The sequence below is a fragment of the Pezoporus occidentalis genome, unplaced genomic scaffold (assembly GCF_034315485.1).
Source record: "Pezoporus occidentalis ecotype Australia unplaced genomic scaffold, CSIRO_AGI_Poc_V1 ctg99, whole genome shotgun sequence".
In the NCBI taxonomy this organism is placed as follows: domain Eukaryota; kingdom Metazoa; phylum Chordata; class Aves; order Psittaciformes; family Psittacidae; genus Pezoporus; species Pezoporus occidentalis.
In genome coordinates, this window is record NW_026916358.1 from 2,614,351 (window position 1) to 2,632,835 (window position 18,485).

The window sequence follows — 18,485 nt, forward strand, 5'->3', positions numbered from 1 at the left end:
TGAAGGCAGGATTTGCAGATCAGGATTGATTTGCTCTTTTTTTTTCTGAATTATTAAAGCATCTTTAGTTTTATTTTAAATTTGCTTTTACTATTGATGGTAGCTTTTGTCTCTTGTCCTCATAATTTATCTGTTAAAAGTTCTTCTGAGTGTCAAATACTTAGAGTATCTTTCAGATTCTCAGGTGACTAAGATAGGATTCTTTCTTTAATTAAAAAGAAGAAGATTGAGTTTCAGGGCAATCATGTTTTGATATTCCCATATGTATCTAAAGTCACTCAGATTAGGAGAACTCGGCTTCAGTTTTTGAAATTAGACTTTGTTAAATTGGACTCTGAGAATGCATTTCCCTATCTGACTAAAATACCAGTGGTTTTAAATATTACAAGGTAAGCCCTCATCAACTCTGATAGATGCTAAATGGCATCTTTCTTTACGACTCAATTCTGAGCTTGTTTCTTACACTGTAAATCTGGTATAACTCTTTCAAACTCAGTAGAATTACTCTTGGTTTATACTGCCATAATGAAGGTTAAAGTCTTTCTCTAGACTCCTACTTCCCCAAAGAAAAATGGTTTGCCATGGTAACCAGTGTAACCCAAACCAGTATGTCAGATAATAGAAATTAATACACCAATATTGAAGGGTTCAGAGTTAGGCTAATTTATACCACATAAAATGTGACTTTCTGTTTTCCTGAATTAAAATACCATCTTCAGGGTATTTTACTGAACTTGACTAATTATTACAACTAATTGGAATTCAGAAGTCCACCTATGAGACACCATATCAATAGCACTAGTGAATAGTTCAGGGCCTCCTTGGTTGAGTGAAAGGGAGGGTTTATCAGCCAAGTGTGATGGTCAGTGTCACAACATTCAATGTGATTTCCTCTTCAGACTAAAGGTGTTCAGAGCACATGGTCAGCATCACTTCTGAAGTCCACCCTGTGCACGCAGACCCTGGGTGCCCGCATTGTTTCTGGGCCACCTCTGCTCCTCCCTCCTTGCTCATTTCCCCAACCCTGTCAGAGAAGTCCTGTTCCTCTCCCTTCTAGCCTCAGGAGTCTACATCTCATCAGCTGGCAGACACCTCTATCTTGCCAGGCAAATGTGGGCAAAGCAAACCAGATCGAGGAAGAAGTGAAAACAGAGGTAGTGTGGGTCAGCAGCAGAGTCCAACTGTGTCAGACACCACAGTTAGACTCTGAGGTCCTCTCTCCTGTTACCCAGCAGCAAAGGCCTTGTGCACATCTCTTCCTTCCAATGAAGGAAGCATTTCAGAGCTCACCAGAAGAGTTTGCTGTCGAGATTCAAGTCCTTACAATGACCCTGGTTTTTAATAACACACATATATCCACCTCTGTGGCTTCAAACCTCCACACAGTCACACTGACAAATGATTCAGCCTAATCAATCCCTTTAAAGAGATTCTTACCTTGCCTGGCCTGGCCTGGCCCTCCATTCCTTTCCTTTCCCTTTCTTTTTTTTGTACAGATTACTTTTCACAGCAAAGCCCAACAATTTTCCTTCTTCAGCATTTCTTCTCCCAGTGCTTTCCTAGGATAATAGCATAGTGATGGCTGCTTGATGCAGGTGCAGGTGAGGGGGGAGCCAGCAAGGGCAAGGACAAGCTAAAAAAACTAGACACTGGGATGAAGACTTGCATATAATGAGGGTTTATGACTTTCAAAACAACAGGCATACAGCACCACAGCATCTCCAGCTGTGGTCAGGCCCTCTACACAGAATGGGTGGGCAAAACACCCATCACAATTTAACTCATTTGGCTCTGATGGGTAAATGAATGTGATTTCATGATGTGTGATGCCACCTCAGTCACCTCCTGCAAACTTCTCCCATCTATTCCCCCTTGGTCCTGCTGGCATCATACAGAATATGGTCTCAAGCCTGACAGAGAAAGTCTACTATCATGCTCTTAAAAAAACAGGGGGAAAGGATTTTGTTTTTTAAAAAGAACCATTTTACTTCCACTCCACGTTTTTTTCCTGGTGAAAAGTTCAGTGCTTTACATGGTACCTGAAATTGGCAGTGATGTGTCACAAAATAAGATGGATAGTGAACAGCATGATGGTTCTGTTGACCTAGATTTGTTTAACTGGCAGGGCAAACTGAGATACCTGCAGAGCCTTGGACAAGCAAGGACTGTGGAAAAACCTGTCATGATATGTCCTGTTATATGGTGGCAATGGCAGTGAAACAGTGCAGTGAACAGCAACAGCTAAAAGCACAGCGGAAAAAATATGTCTTTCAACTGATGTGTAACCAAAAGGTCAAGCATACATAAAAAATGGTGATATAGGTCTTCTAATGGCCTGGACAGGCGCCAAGCTTTGTGCATCCAATACTACAGGTAGCACAGCGCAGAATTCTTCCAAATGGCACATACCACCTCGTGAGCAGTCTTTCTGCTTTTCATCATTCACACTTCAAATTGCCTAGAAAATGTAATTTAGGTTGTCAGTTTCCAAATAACCTTTACAACCCTTCCCTCAGTACTTTGTGAGAATCACGACAGTCACCTTCCCCACCAGCTCAGATTTTCACAAACGCTATCTTTCTTCTTTCTATAGCTGATCATCTTTCATTTACAACATGCTCCTCTATTGCCACCATGGGTCCTTAACAGCCCAGAAATAGTCCATACCTGTCCCGCTACCAGGTAAAATGGATGTCTGCCACTCCTTGTGGCAAGCAATGTGTGCAACTGTAAATTCTAACTCTTCTTGGAGCCTAGGTCACAGAGCAGCATGCAGTGGGAACCTGCATGCCTCCACATTGACACTTGTAGGATGGCTGCCATGACCAAGAACATTCTACTTTTCACCGCTGCTTGCAAAAGACAAGGAAGCAGCAGTGAAATACGCTGGTATCCTACTGCTAGATAGCATCCTAGGTGTAGTGTAAGCTTCTTTACATTGAAAAAAGGCAAACCAGCCCTCCCCAAGGAGCTCAGAACTAATTCAGTGGGGCTGGACTCCTACTGTCTTGATGAGCCAAGGCCAAGCAAAATGCAGTGAGACAGCAGGCAGTGGGGCAGCAGCATACAAGTATCACATGAGGAGTTCAACTAAAACATACATGTGCCACATACGAAGGGGGCAAAATGAACTATTCTGATGAATAATGCATAACCCAGCACTAATGAATGCAGAACAGGTGTTACAGATAGGTTGAAAACACTTCTACAGACATGACATAGACTGCTGTACAACTTCACAGATGCAGTACTCATCTTTCATGTAGAAGAGCTTTGGCCACATCCCTGCTTTTGATTAGGAATAAGGTGGAACTGAACACTACTTTCTTACATGAACATACCAAATAGACCAGTAGTTGATCCTACCCAGGCTGCTGATTTTGCCTGGAGTCCCACACAGAGATAGTGGAGTATGTGCACAGGCTGCGGAGAAGCTGTTCGCACCCAGCTAGAGCTGTGAAAAGCAGCAGGTATCCAAGGCAAGGAAACCATCAGCAGAAATCATTGGCAAGGAAGTGTTCTGTATTGTTCGGTTTGTGATTTACACTGGACCTGTATTTAAATATACCAAAGACAACCTGGGGTAGGGGTGTCATTTCAGCTTTTAGAAAACTTCATACCTCTCTCCTGCTCAGCACTGCACAATACTTTTGCTTACATCCTCTGACTGATCACATATGATTTAAAGTGGCTGAAATAGGTAGATAGTAGCTGTTATTGTGTCATGTTTACATGCATTGATGTGCAGTAGAAACAGAGGGAAAAGAAGTGATTGTGGTCAAGTGAACTACTGTAGGATAAAGAGAGATAAATAATTCAGATTCTCATTATAACAGAAGAGTACAGCTCCCATAGAGAGAAGGAAACTGTCTTTGTGTGAATTGGTATGCTGTGGCTGTTTAGTAGCCATAGCATGTAATCTAGCATTAGTATTAACATAAATCAGTGGCAGGAATTAACAATATTTCTAAAGTCTTATATGATAACTGGATCCACACTATATTGTTTAGTCCTCCTGGGCATTTTAATAATCACGTAATAGAAATGTTGGAGTAGCTGAGATATTCTTTATATTGCTCTATGAAAGGTCTTTAACACAATGTCTTTAGCAGACAGTTTTGATAGAACGTGGTGTACAAAAAGAAATATGCCTATTTTGGTAATATGGGTATGTTTCATTAGCTCAGCCCGCAGCGATATGACATTACATTTAAAAAGGAATACAATTAATAACAATGAGAGGGGATTTTTTTAGCTCTCAGAGTATAGCTGGAGGAACTGAGCAAGGTGTCAGGGCAATTAAATAGAGGCACTGTATTACCTTTGTCTGAACACTCATAACATCTTCCCACCTCAATACACTGAATAGGGGATTTCTTTGTAGTAGGATCCCTAATTTATTTTGATGTTTCCTATAACTCAGATAATAATAAGATGGACTTTTTTATTAATCTTTTAAAAAGTACAAATCTTGGGAATTAGCATGGCTGTGGATCCATATATTTCCCATTTTTACATAGAGTGTGGAATGATTATATTAGAGATACACACAATAGCTTCTCAGAACTGAATTTAATGGAACGACCATATCAGCACCGTGGAAAAGTGAAAAATACTGCCAGTGCATGTACAGCACATGGATTAGATAACTGAAGTCCAGGGGAAAAGTTATACTTTGAGACTATTAAAATAATCAACATGGGTATTATTTTATTCAGCATTAACCTTTACGTTCTATGTTAAATGACAATGAAACTGGTGGAACACAATCCTTCCCTAGAGTAACAGTATCCGGCATTTCTTTCATCTCTAAAGAGGCTTCTTAATATCCTGCAATCCTAAAAATGCTATTTTTCCCCTACTGCAGGTCAGATTTAATAACAGTAACAGGAGATAAATGGATTGGGTTCAGCTGAGCCTTCAGCAGTCCTGTGGATGGGAGGCAGGGATCTCTGCCCTCCCGGGAGAAGCAGCAGCAAAAGGCAGCAGGGACACTGCAAGGACAGCCTCAGGGGACGGAGTCCTTATTCCCACTTCAAATGCAGTCCTTCCTGTTGTGCCCACTTCTCTGCCAGAGGCTATTCCGCTTGTCCCAGTGTGGCCTGCACATCTGTGTGGGAAGATTGGGAGCATGCTTTGGCCCTGGGGATGAGGGCGGCAAGGACTTAACTTCTCTGCAACCAACACCCAAACACATGTGGATGCTTCGAGAAAGAAAGGGGGAAAGTGTCCCTTTTGCAGGGCAGCTCGCTCATACCACTCACACTGTCTCAACAGTGACAGCTCTGTGAGAAAAAGCCTTAGGCAGGCACCAAAGCAGAAGTGACCTTCCCATCCCTCCACACCTCCACATGCCCTGGGTGCTCCAGTGCCATTTATGGGTGCCTGGCAGCAGTGCACCGGAGGCTGCAAGAAAACACCGAGCCAAGGGATTAATGAACAACTCCACAGCCGTTCATGAGTAACATATTACAGCCCAGCGGAGTACAGTTTCCTAACCCACGGAGCTCCGGGTTACTCCTCCCGCAACAGCACCTGGGTTAATGGCACACGGCGCCAGCCACCCCAGCCCGTCCCCAGGCAGCAGCTGCCCCTGGCCCTGTTTAGCCTCACACGTATGCGGCGGCACACGGCGCCTCGAGCCATTAAATCCCCCCAGCGCGGCGGGAAGGGCTCCCCTCCCCTGCTAAGTGTTATTGACAGACCCATCACAGGCAGTGATGCATCAGTGCCCGCCTCAGCCCCAGCAGGCCGGGCTGTGGGGTGACATGCAGTCGCCGTGGTAACGGCGGGGCGCGGGGCCTGCCGGGAGGGGTGTGGTGGCTGCCCGGCGGCCATGTTGGTGGGGCCCAGCGGGGAGGTTTCACGCCCTCCCATCGATCCGGCGCTATCGACCACTCCAATTTGCAGGAATTTATGGTATCGATGTGGGGCTGATTAACATTTTGTGCCAGAGCGGTTCAATACGGGCTGGTAACAGCTTTTAATGATTAATTGACTTTTACGATTCCATCTCGGTGCTGCCAGTGAGCTGTGAGCGGCGGGCACGCTGCTCCCTGAAACACTCTCCAGTGGCATGGGGCAGTGATTGAGTACCTGGGAAATTAGTGTCCTTGCTGTCTCGTTCTATGAAAGATAAATGCTATGACATTTAATGCAGACCTTAATTTAGATGAGAAGACAGCAGATCATTTTGCAGTTTAATCATAAACAGGTAAATATCAAAACTGGTTTACCATTTTGCTAGTTAGGTGGACAGATAGCAGGGGTAAAGCTCAGCAGGCAGCGGGGGGAATGGCAGAGGTAAGGTAAGGTGATGAGACTTGGAGCCAGCAATAGTTTAGCGATAACGGTAATATAAGTATAGACAGTGTATCACACCCAGAATCCAGGTATGGTCTTCCCACATGGCCATCCGCTCTCGCTTTCCTCCTGTAATCTCATTCACTGCGCTCATTCACCATGCGAGCTGTAAAACGAGGGCTTCCAATCCATTATATGGGGGGAAAAAAAACACCTACAGTTAATCTGTTCTCTAAAACAAACATAAACATTATGGAAAAATTGCAAAGCAAAACAAAATTTTATTATACTCCATAACAACTGAAAAAAGATTGTCTGGGAAGCTGTGTGCTGTCAACTCCTACCTTCCTGTGTTCATATTTATAGCCTATTCCTTTGCATTCATTTTAATTAAAAAGATTGTAAGTTTCTTTTTAAATAACTGTCTAAACAAAATGTCAGATTATGCATGTTTATCCATATTTTGATCCTCTTGGAAATTTTATTCTCTGCTTTCTCACCACTCCATCATCCCCTGTATTTGAGCTGATTTACAGATGAAATGAGGCTGCAATGGGCCAGCTTCTTAAATCATTTTGACCCACTTTAGAGGAGCTGGAGAGCTGCCGGATCTCCCCATTCGAGGATTCCCTTGGCACAAGGGAGTTCCTAGCTCGTACAAAGCTGACGGAGCCAATTCCTATGCCATCTGTTCCCACAGGACCCATTTAGGGGAGCCTAGTGGGGGCAGAGTAGGGGTGCAGTTGAGGTATTTCTGCATTTTCCCTCCTCTTTCCCAAGACCTTCATGGGGCCAATGGCTAACCTGTTAAAGTGCAGCATGAATCCCAGAAGCATAACGGTACAATGGGCTCCCTTTCAGCTCTTCTTCTGAGCTGAACCCAGAACTTCTTTTTACAAATTGGCTGGGATACTCTAAGAAGCTGTGCAGATGAGGCGAGCTCCAAAGGCTCTTTTCATTCAAGCTGAATCACCTTATAGAAATCATTGTCAAGGAGCAGTCAGACAAAGCATTAAATTGCAAAACTGACTGGGCAGTAACCTCTGGGGAAAGGGGACAAACTTCTGGACACAGCTGAGTACATCCACATCTTAACCCTGATCAGCAGAAGTCAGAAGAGCTCACCTAATAGCAGCCCTTGGTGGTGTCATGCCAGCTATGTGATACCTGGAAGGGGGTGCTTAGCTCTTGAATCAAAATTCACAGTGCTGAGCAAGTCACCTAAAGCTCTGTCTACACTAGATGTTTGTCTATGGATTTGTTGTGATGAGCTTTGTGACCTCCCTGTTGCTGTGATCAAAATGGCATCTACTCTGGCAGGTATCTCTGCTTGAAAGCACCAACTATTAGCTGAGAGGTAGTAAAGGATGGCTTTTTAAACCACTTCTCAACTGGTGCCGCTTGTTACACTGCAACTCAATAGTAGGAGCACATCCCCTTCTTAGCACACAGGCAGGCTGGTGGGTAAGTGGGGTGCATGCTTCCCTGGAGTTAAGCAGGGACAGAGTCCACACAGGCAACCTACCTCAGCAATGAAGTGGCAACTATGTGTTGAGGGTGAGCCTTGATGTGCTGTTTCTTTGTATTTTTGCCACCACCATTCAAGGGTTTGCTACTGTCTCTCAGCCTGAGCTCCTCTGCAACTGGCGCATTTGGAATGTGGCAGCGTACCACACTGTGCATGGGACAGACCAAGAGGTTCCTAGCAACATCCCAGAATCCAGCTTTGATGCCTTAAGGGAGAGAGAACAGAGCAAGTCCCCAGGGCTACTCCAGCTCTAAGAGGGGAGGGGAAGCAGTGTAACATGTCTGAGAGCCATTCTTGGCTGTGGTCACTGGGTAACTGAGGGAATGACTGCTGATCCTAGGAGAAGCAGCAGGTTCTTTGATGCATACTCTGACCTCTCATTCCATGTCATCAGACAGCCTGGCTTTCAAGGATGCAGGACACTAGTTAAATGGCTATTATAACAGCCCATTATAACCAAGGCAAAGGTCAGCCTAAGCCACTGCTCTCACTGTGCTTGTGCTAACAGCTGGCTCTCGATAGAGCTTGAATGTGTCCCCACAGACTGCCTCTCCACTGACCCAGAAGTTTGAAGATTCAGGCTAGTCAGTGTGCATTCCAGCTTTAGAGATCAGCAGTGAGTAAATTCCTGGGTTAGGTCACAAGTTTGGGCTAAGGCATAGGCAAGACATGTAGATAGATATAAAGCTTAAATTTCCTGTACATCAGCTGAGGAAAGCTAGCACTGAGAAAGAAACTATGCAAAGATGGGCACAATGAGACATATGCCTGCTCCTGCCATGTGTGGTGATCCAGCCCTAATCTCACAGCTGTGTGTATCCATGTAACTACAGCACTGGACCTAAAACTTGTATCTCCTGGGACAGAATGTCATATAACCATTTGGCCTGGATCACAGATGGAGCAGGTATGTCTGTCTGTACTCATTGATGTAAAACATACCTTAAGAATGTGCATGGCAAGCTAAATGTGTCACCGAATCTCCCAGTGAGTGGACTTTTGCTCCCTATCAGAGCTGCAGTTGTATCTTTGAATGTCAATGCCTGAACTGGGCTGTCCTGTGTTCGGCTACCTTAGTCACACATGTGGGGACAGGTGGCTTATCTCTGTTCTTCCTTTGGTATGGGACTTGTGGTGATAGTTTTAGCTAGCAGCCTGTTGAATATGTGCTGCAGAAGTGGGACTCCAGCTATATATCAGCAGACTCTACAATAATATAGAAAAGGGAGTCTCATCAGAATAATTTAGGTGAGAGTGGGAATAGTGATGAGAGTACTTGTATTTTTTCTGTATTGGCTGGGTCACTCTGCAGCCCAGAAGGCAGAGCTCATAAAGCCAGAGCGAGTAGAAAGGAGTGATATGAGAGGTGCAGGTAATGAGTATTCCCACTGTGAATGGAAAGCTCTGAACCCTGGTTTTTGGTCCATGCCTGTCTACACACACTGCAAAAGCAGTGCCTCATCTTTGCTCTATTTAGCTCTACAGCTCTTGACTTCCCAGCTGCACTGTGGCTCACTTCAGTGTGTAGTGTGATGCGTTTCTGGCCCCTGCTACCTCTCATTTCTCAATGAGAGTCTTCTTAAGAGACTTCCAAACGCATAGCTTAACTTAAAGAGAACTGAAAACTTTTATTTCTCAAAGTGTTGCAGCTGCCAGACAATAGCACAAAAGGTAGACAGCAATTGTCACATTTGAAAGGAAGTGGCTGCAAATGCTGGAGACCAGGAGACTATGCTGACATGGTCTTTTGCCGGCAGAGGTGAGCCTGTTTCTTCTGTTTTGCAAGCCAGCTGGGGAGCCGCTTTACTGTAAGTTGATCCTAAGCTAATGAAACTACACAGCTTCATGTTCAAAAGCTTCTAGTTAGCAACATGTGCCCCAGAAAATAAGCTGAGGAGGGGGGGGTCTCAGTTGCCATTAAAAGTCCTACGTTCTGGTCCTGTGCACCTTTAGGGCAAACCTCTTGGTTCTGACCCAAAAGAGTAAGGAGGGCCCAGCTTGTGAAAGGAAACAGGAATGGCTCAGCTATGCAGCCCTGCAGCAGGGCCAGTTCAAGATGTCAGGCAAGCAGGCTGTTGCTTTTTCTGCTGCCTGTTGCAAAAAGACAAACCCAAATCAAACCAGACAAAAAAGCAATAGCACTGCTTTGCTTCACACAGAGCCCAGGAAAATGAGGCAGAAGTCTGCATCTTGGGACAGTAATTGGTGCCTCTGCTTCTTTATTTCCGTGACGGGACCAAGAGCCTTGCTCCCCTAAACCCTGCTTTTCTTCCCCAGGTTCTTTCCTACCTTTCACTACATCTCAGCACTTTCTGCCGCAGGGGGAAACACACGCCAGCTCCTTCCCTTGCAGGAAGGCTCCTTTTCACTTGATTGAGCTGACTGTGGGTAGGAGTGGCTGAACACATGCAGTAGGTCTATACTGGGTACCTAAGGAAGTCCCACTCAGCAACATACATGCCTGGGAGACACCTAATCAAGATTGGCAGGATTTTGTGTGACCCCCAGTATGACCTACATTCTGCCTAAATTGCATTTTAGGCTCATAAAAGACAGTTTGGGATCATGCCCAGGTTCATCTCATGGTGCCTTGAAGAAATTCTGCTTGCTTACCTGCAAAAATGAGACTTTATGCTTCCTGCTCCCACTGTGGGGGAGCCGAGGAATCAGGAAGCATCTTGTGTTGTCTAAATAGCACAGCAGAACAAGAGTCAGCTAAAGAGAAGGCAAACTGTATGGGGAAATCTCAGCCCCACTGAAGTCCCTGGCAAAAAATCCACTGACTTCAACAGCTTACTATTCTCTGGCTGACGTGTCCTCATGCCTGACCGCAGACCCCTTTCAGTGGCAGTATTGTGTGACTACTACAAAGGGCAGAATGCAACCTTCTCCATTTTTTCTTATGACACAGTACACACACTCTGAGTGACGAGTAGCATCTCTTTACATCAGGCCTTGTGCCCATCAGGTAACACAGAAAGAGTATTATATTATTAAGAAAGTGTTTCTCTCACAGTGTAGAGTGATCGGCACTGAATCTTTTCCCTCTCTATTCTATCATGTTTCTCTCCATTCTATGACTATGCATATGCTGCATTCACTGAATATTCCCATACTCAGCCTCACTGACTTTTGTTCAGGTGCATGGTTAGGGATACTGGGGGAGGAGTGTGGTAGACTGTACTTATAATTACATCTCTGATATTTATCCATTCAAAAATAGCACAATAAATTTTTGAGCAAACAGAATATTCAGAACTTTGCCAAGAAAGACCATTGTTTTTCTACAGCCACATGCCAGCCATTCCTCAACAAAATCCCCCACATTATCTTTTTCACAGGTTCAGAGGGCAGTTACCAAGAGGAATTTCCACCTGTAGGCACTGATTTAGTTTTCTTTTTATGATTCCTCCTCCAGATTTATAACAGAATTTAATTAGGCTTCTTAGAGATTTCTTTGTTAATTTTTGAATATATATATATATATTTCTCCTTCTTGATTATGATCCCCTTTAACTCACTGGATGTCCCAAATTACAAGCTTTGCATGGAATCAGTTGCCTTTGGCTATGTTTGGTATTATGTTACCTTCTGTTCAGTTAACGGTGTGGAGATAGGCCATAAGCACTGGAAAAACCTCAAAGCTCTTTTCTGCTGTTTTGAAATTGAGAAAGCAGAAATATAATTGCTTTTGTTGGATCACAATCCTGAATAGCAAAAGACTTTTTAAACATCTGCCCTTCCTTTGATTGGCTTTACATCTTCTCTCTTTTTTGTCTACTGTTCATTATTCTGCATTTTATTCACTAATGAAAAATTCTATCCATGACAATATTTTCATATGCTGTAAGATGACTGGGATTCAATGCATTTAATCTGATCTAGCCCTACAGAAAACCTTAATAGGATGTGACAATATATGTTAATTCTGTGAGGTTTGTATTTCCTTCTTGCTCATGCAATATCTGATCTGTCCTGACTACAATCTCAGCACAATCTCCCACAACCCTGACTTTTAACAGAGCCAGACTCTAACTCCCAGCATGTATTTGCAACACCTATTGAAGTCACACAACACTGCATAGCTATATGGGAAATAAATTTTGCTTTCTTTGTCATTGGGCCCTGCTCCCATTCGGATCTGTGGCAAATCAGCACAGACTTAAATTCTGCCTAGATCAGGCATCAGAACTGTTCCATTTTGCACAGGATTCTCTCTGATGGGAGAACTCACATGTGTCTTTGTGTGCTGATCTCCTGCTCCCTCTTTATCAGTAATCAAATGACTTGATACGTCTCTCTTCTTTTTTTAATACCGGTGTCAAATACTTGTCATGATATTAGCATTCATTCCCAAGGAAATGTAGCAGCCAGAAATAATGCTGATCCCCGAGTGGACTGGAATAATCTGTTCATTCTGCAGGGAATAGCTATCCCTATTCAATAGTAATATTGAAATTAAGAAATAACATTCTTTCTTTTAACATGGGAAGACAACACAAATAATTGGGGAATTTCCTAATAAGTCTATTATTAAAACAGTATCTAGAGGAAACCTGAGCATTCAACCAACTGAAATGTGTCCTTTTTTTTTTTTTCCGCTGGTTCGAGCATAATGCTTGACATCAATACCACAAGTATTTTCAGTGCTACCTGAGAATAAGGGGGAATGAAGGCAGGAGGCTTTTGAAAAGTCACTTCTGATTTTGCTCATTTAAGAGCTAAGTATTTCAAAAAGCAAAGAGGGCCAAATTTTGAAGTGCCGATAGTCCCCAGTTGGATCCAGATTTTCAGAAAGATTCCATTCTCATTTACACTTCTCAATAGCGCACTTTTCCACAAGTGCTCAGCAGCCAGCAATTCTTTCTGGCCAGGAAGCCATTGAGAAAGCTGGCCTCTTTTTTTTCTCTTGGGTTTTTATTTTTTTTTTTTTCAGAGCATAAAAGAGAATGGGGAGTTATTTTATGAATCAGGTTCTTCAGACAAGTTATGCCTGATGAGCATGGCACTGAGGAAAAAAGTGAAATATAACTTTCCTTGCTGAAACCTCTGGAGGCAGTGGGTGCTAGAAAGAACCAGTGCATTGCTGGGCAGAGATAGCTCCGAGAGAGCTAGCTTGGAGACTGGAAGCAATGCAGAAACACCCATAATTCCTCCTGAAGATTTGCAGTTTATGAAGGAACAAGTATTTCCATGAATACCAGAATTATTCCGGAAGCCTAGTTTCCAATGGAGTTAGTGTTTCATGCCTGACTGACATTTTAAATGAATTATACTATGGCTGCGGTGTGAATTCTGCCCTTATCAGATACTGGAGAATCCATAAGGGAGAGAAGCCTTGGCTACGGTGTGGATTCCCTTATATCTAATAAGGTATAAGCTCTGACTGAAGCATTCCTTCACATACATCCAGTCTCTCTCCCCAGTGGATACTGTCCATGTCAAATGAGAACCGAGCGTGGGCTACAGCCTTTCCATCAGTAGGAAAACTCTTCAGCTTTGTATTTTCACAAAAAGTTAGGAACTTGATTATCTCTGAAACCTCCACCTTTTGTCCAGGTTCAGCTGCAAGTGGCCAGTGGGTTCAAAAGTTATTAGACAGCCATGTGCGCAAGCACACACACACTGCAATTATATGAGCTGTGCTTCCTCATGGAGCTGGGCTAAAAACACCCCTGCTAAAATCTAAATGACTGCAGCCTGCTGTGTCTGTGAGCAAGTTGGGGAGGCTGTAATAAAGGACTGAGTGGAAAGAGAATAAATAATTATGTACCTCCTGACCCATACAACAATCAGTTGCATGTCTCCCTCCATCCCTAGCCATAGGGTCTGCCCATCAGATGCAACCGCTACAGAGCCCCTTTGGCATGGAGCACTCCTGGGGGGAGGTGGTCAGGGGAGCTGGAAGTGTTCCTGGCTGCTCTGCCAGTGTGAAGGATTGGCAGCGCTTCTTGCAATTTCCTTTCCCATGAGCAACTAGCAGCAATCAAATACAATCTAGCCCTCATTATTTGCCGTTAGTTTCTTTGATTCTGATTTGGAAATACGTTGCTAAGGAAAGCAAAAACCGTGGTTAACTGATTGATAGAAAATAAGAGTCATAGAAAACATCTGGAGAGCCAGATGAGTACAAGCCATTGTTTAGTTTAATACCCTTATAATATTTGCTGCAAACAGCCAAGCTGGAGGGTGGATTCTTCATCATTTTTTTATTGCGTGCTTATTCCAAAATATTACTGAACGGACTTCGATAGCAAAGTTTGATCCATGTCCTTTTGCCCAGACATTACCATGTCCCAGCTTTCTGAGGGTGTGTAAGGCCAAATTATCAAAACATAATATCAAAATGTAAGAATGGTCATACTGGATCATACCAAGGTCCCTCTAGAGTCTTGCCTCTGATGGTGACTAATAGCAGATGTTCAGGGAAAATACAAAGCCAAAAAATGCAGCCGCTTTTCTCTGATACACCCTCCTAGCTTTGAGTGATTTACAGCTAGAGAACAAGCTGAGCCAGAGGTATTATTTTGTATTTAATATGGCTAGATGGATTTTTTTTTTCTTCTCGGAATCTCCCCTTCAACCTTTAAAGGTAAAAATAGTGAAGAGCTTCTGTTTTATCTAGAGAAAAATGCTGAAGAGGGAAGTACTACAGCTGGAAACTTTGTGAATCACAGTATCACAGTATCACAGTATGCTAGAGATTGGAAGGGACCTCAAAAGATCATCTAGTCCAATCCCCCTGCCGGAGCAGGAACACCTAGATAATGTTACACAGGAATGTGTCCAGGCGATTGTGTCCAGTTCTGGGCCCCTCAGTTCAAGAAGGACAGGGAGCTGCTGGAGAGAGTCCAGCGCAGGGCAACTAAGATGATTAAGGGAGTGGAGCATCTCCCTTATGAGGAAAGACTGAGGGAGCTGGGTCTCTATAGTTTGGAGAAGAGGAGACTGAGGGGTGACCTTATTAGTGTCTATAAATATATAAAGGGGGAGTGTCACGAGGATGGAGCCAGGCTCTACTCAGTGGCAAACAATGATAGGACAAGGGGTAATGGGTACAAACTGGAACACAAGAGGTTCCACTTAAACTTGAGAAGAAACTTCTTCTCAGTGAGGGTGACGGAACCCTGGAACAGGCTGCCCAGGGAGGTTGTGGAGTCTCCTTCCCTGAATCATCCCTATGAAATGGCGTCCATTGAGCTGCAGGAATATATCTAACCAAAAATTAAAGAAGAAGAGGCTCAGCTTCTGATTTGAACAGTTACTGTTCACTCTTCAGCTAACCATACAGCTGTTGAGCAGTAGAAAGCAGGGGAGGGAATGGGGTGGAAGCAGACTACAGCTGGTCAGAGCCTCCCTTCAGGTGGGCAGGAGGAGAGAAGACCAGCACATCACGTGGCTGATCATACAGCCCAAAAGCTGCAGCCCTGGGAGCCAGCACCCTGAGCAGGGTGGTCTCTGGGTACATACAGAGAGTTGACAGAACTGCAGTTAATGGCCAACTTTCTTCAAGTCTTTCCAGGTCCATTCCTATGCTGATCATAGTTATTCAACAACTGTGCTCTACAGCTACATCAATGTGTTGCAGATTTGTTAACGAATCCTCTGTGGGCCCAGAAGGACAGATAAATGTTAGCATATTTCTGATTTCTGCAGATACTGAAAATGAGACAAAGAGTTGAAATCACTTGCCTGAAGCCCACAGAGAGAACTGGGAACAGAACCAGGTGTAGGAACAACACAACCCTAATTTTCTGTTTTCAATGGCTAGCCAGCACTTCCTTTCACCTAATTTACTGTTAAATCTACAGGCGTAGATATACCAAGGGGGCTGTTTCCTTACAGAACTTTATTCAATATTTATAATATGTGCTTATGTTGGTGGTCATCTATGAAATTACATTGTTCTGACTCCATAAGTGATATTTTAACAAGAACTGTTGCATAAAAAAATTATGCACTGGCATTTCCAAAAATACCATGTTTTTTTCTTAATTCACACATCAGTTCTGAATTTATTACAACACAAAGCTGTTTGTAGTGCAAATGCATTTTTGCACTTCATTCAGTCAAATTCTACTGTGAGTTTACATCATGTCTGAGATCGGCAAGCAGAGGGAAGGGAAGGGAAGGGAAGGGAAGGGAAGGGAAGGGAAGGGAAGGGAAGGGAAGGGAAGGGAAGGGAAGGGAAGGGAAGGGAAGGGAAGGGAAGGGAAGGGAAGGGAAGGGAAGGGAAGGGAAGGGAAGGGAAGGGAAGGGAAGGGAAGGGAAGGGAAGGGAAGGGAAGGGAAGGGAAGGGAAACTTGCACACATTTTGTCTGCCCCTAGTCAAGTGGCTACCTTACTTCTTCAGGTTCACTTACAGTTAAGTCTGTTGTTTTCTTACATGTTTGCCATTGTTATGAAGTCACTTGTATTCTAAGTAGTTTTTTGCAGCTTAACATGGTCAAAATGTTAGTTTGCCAGAAGTGGCTGCTGAGCTGGTGTTGAGCCCACAGCTCGGAAGGTGACTCCTGAGGAAGTTCTGTGAGTGGAGGACACTCCTGAGGGCATTCACTATAGTTTTAAATTCTACAAAGGCTGTTCCTCCCCTTTCTCACATTGCACTTATTTCTGCCCAAAACTGATGTGGTCCTAAAGCCATCCCCACTGAATCACCCTCCAAAGCATAACGGACATGGTATAGTCCCTGCTATTCCTGCTATTCCTACTATTCCATTAGACCTTGTTAGCTACATGTGAAAGGGTTTGCCAGCATAGCTACACTAATATAACACCAACAGAGCCACCTCAGTGGAACTGTTTTGATGAACCAGCAAAGAGACTTTTTTTTTTTTTTTCCTCCCTGATATTTCTCTGTCTACCTCAGGCAATTGTTTTCATGCTTCTGACTGACACAGCAAGGATAGCAAAATGCATAGACAAGAAATCCTGAGGCGGGGAACAGAATATTCACTGATGGTTCTGGTTGCATCTCAGTTGTCTTTCTGGGCTGGCTGCTTGCATGAGGGAGTTTGTTTTTAGAACTGTATTACAGGAGATTTGGGGCAGATGCCATTATTATTTGTTAATTTTCCATTCTTAATATATTGTTTATTTTAAAAGAGCACTAGGGTCTAGCATTTTCTGATGCTATAAGATATGAAAACTAGGCAAAAAAAAAAAAAAAAGAGTGCTTTGAGGAAGACCAATAGATAACAAAAGGACTGGCAATGTTTGACCACTGGGATGTATTTACTGAAAGAAGACCCTTTTTGAAGGACAGACTCAGTCTGAGCAACTGTGGAAATAGCCTTCTGGAAGCGAGTCTGGCCGAACTGATAAGCAGAGCTTTGAACTGAGAAATGAAGGCTACAGAGTCAAAGACTTGATAATCTCCACATGCCCTTAGACCACCAGAGGAGAAAGCCTAGGTACATGAGGGTATGCCAAAGCATAAAGAAATTTCAGCGATCAGAATAGCAGGGAATAAGCAGAAAGAAAGTGCGAACTGTGATGAGAATTGCTTCCAAGTTGGCAATACAGTGAGTGTCAGGAGCAGGTCTTAGCAAAGCTGTGGTGTGGGGTACAGAAATATTTAACAACAGTGTATGTACCGGAAAAGACAAGAGCATAAACTAAGCTGGCAGGGCATTAGGCAGGACAAGTATACACTGGTAACACAACAGAATAGCAATCACTGCTGGAACACTGGTCTCGAAGCCTATGCATTATTCAGAAAGGCAGAGATAAAGGTGAAGGTGGTGGCAGAGAACTGCACATTAATGATACGAAACACTGCAAAGAAGGATGTGCAGAAGGGATAGCATGAAAAAGCAGAACTTGTTCCAGTTAAAATCATTTTGGGGAAAGCTGGTAAAAGAGAGTACTTGGAAAGTGCGATGCCCCTGATCTGGCTCTGGTTATGAGTAAAGTCAGCAGTAATGCTATTGGAGAGATGCATTCTGTTGGGTTTGTATTGTGTAGGGAAATATTTACCTTCCCAAATAGGGATCAAAGAACAAATGCCGCTAATGATGACAAAATCCAGATACTTCCAGATGTAGTAGCCAACAAATTTCCTAATGAAATTCTCACAGAACTACTATGAAGTGATGCTGATTGAAACTTGGTTTTGGTAACTGATGACTGCAGCAAAAAACGACCTTGGATCAAGTGGTCAGGGACTGACACTTCCTAATTAAATGGAACAGATAAATGAGTCTGTTAATAAGGTTTCGCATTTCAAAAGGGCAAAGTTTGGTAAAGTCATGGAATTGATTAGTAAAGGCAGATGGATTGCAGAGTCCGGGCATTAAAACGTGAAAGAGACCTGGAGAGTCACTCAGACTTTCTATGGGTTTGAGTGACTAAACATTTGGGGAATCTTTGTAACAGGCAAAAGAGAAAGCATATAAAGACTGAACACGTGTAAAGATTGAAAAAGATAATTTCGATGTTAGGACTAACAGTACAATTTCCCCTGCTTGCTCTAAGCTTGTAAGTGAACAGAAGTACATGGCAATGCTATCCAAGGTGACTCTTATGCTACAGTATGACCCAGCCTTCAAAACAGGTAACTAAAATCCAGTGAGACAGTGATTGGAAAGTATTAATGCTTTAGCATAAAACTTTGATGAAACCCTGTGGGCAGCTATGAGCATCCCATGGGCAG

The 18,485-nt window shown here is 43.5% G+C and overlaps 1 long non-coding RNA gene across 1 annotated transcript; it reads right to left on the bottom strand.

Moving 5' to 3' along the window:
* Positions 1-1,999: 1,999 nt before the first annotated feature.
* On the bottom strand, positions 2,000-6,415 carry LOC134157699 (uncharacterized). Its single transcript, XR_009962427.1, has 3 exons — positions 5,706-6,415; positions 3,621-3,691; positions 2,000-2,458 (listed from the first exon to the last, which is right to left on the bottom strand). It is a non-coding gene; the product is annotated as an uncharacterized LOC134157699 (long non-coding RNA).
* Positions 6,416-18,485: the final 12,070 nt, after the last annotated feature.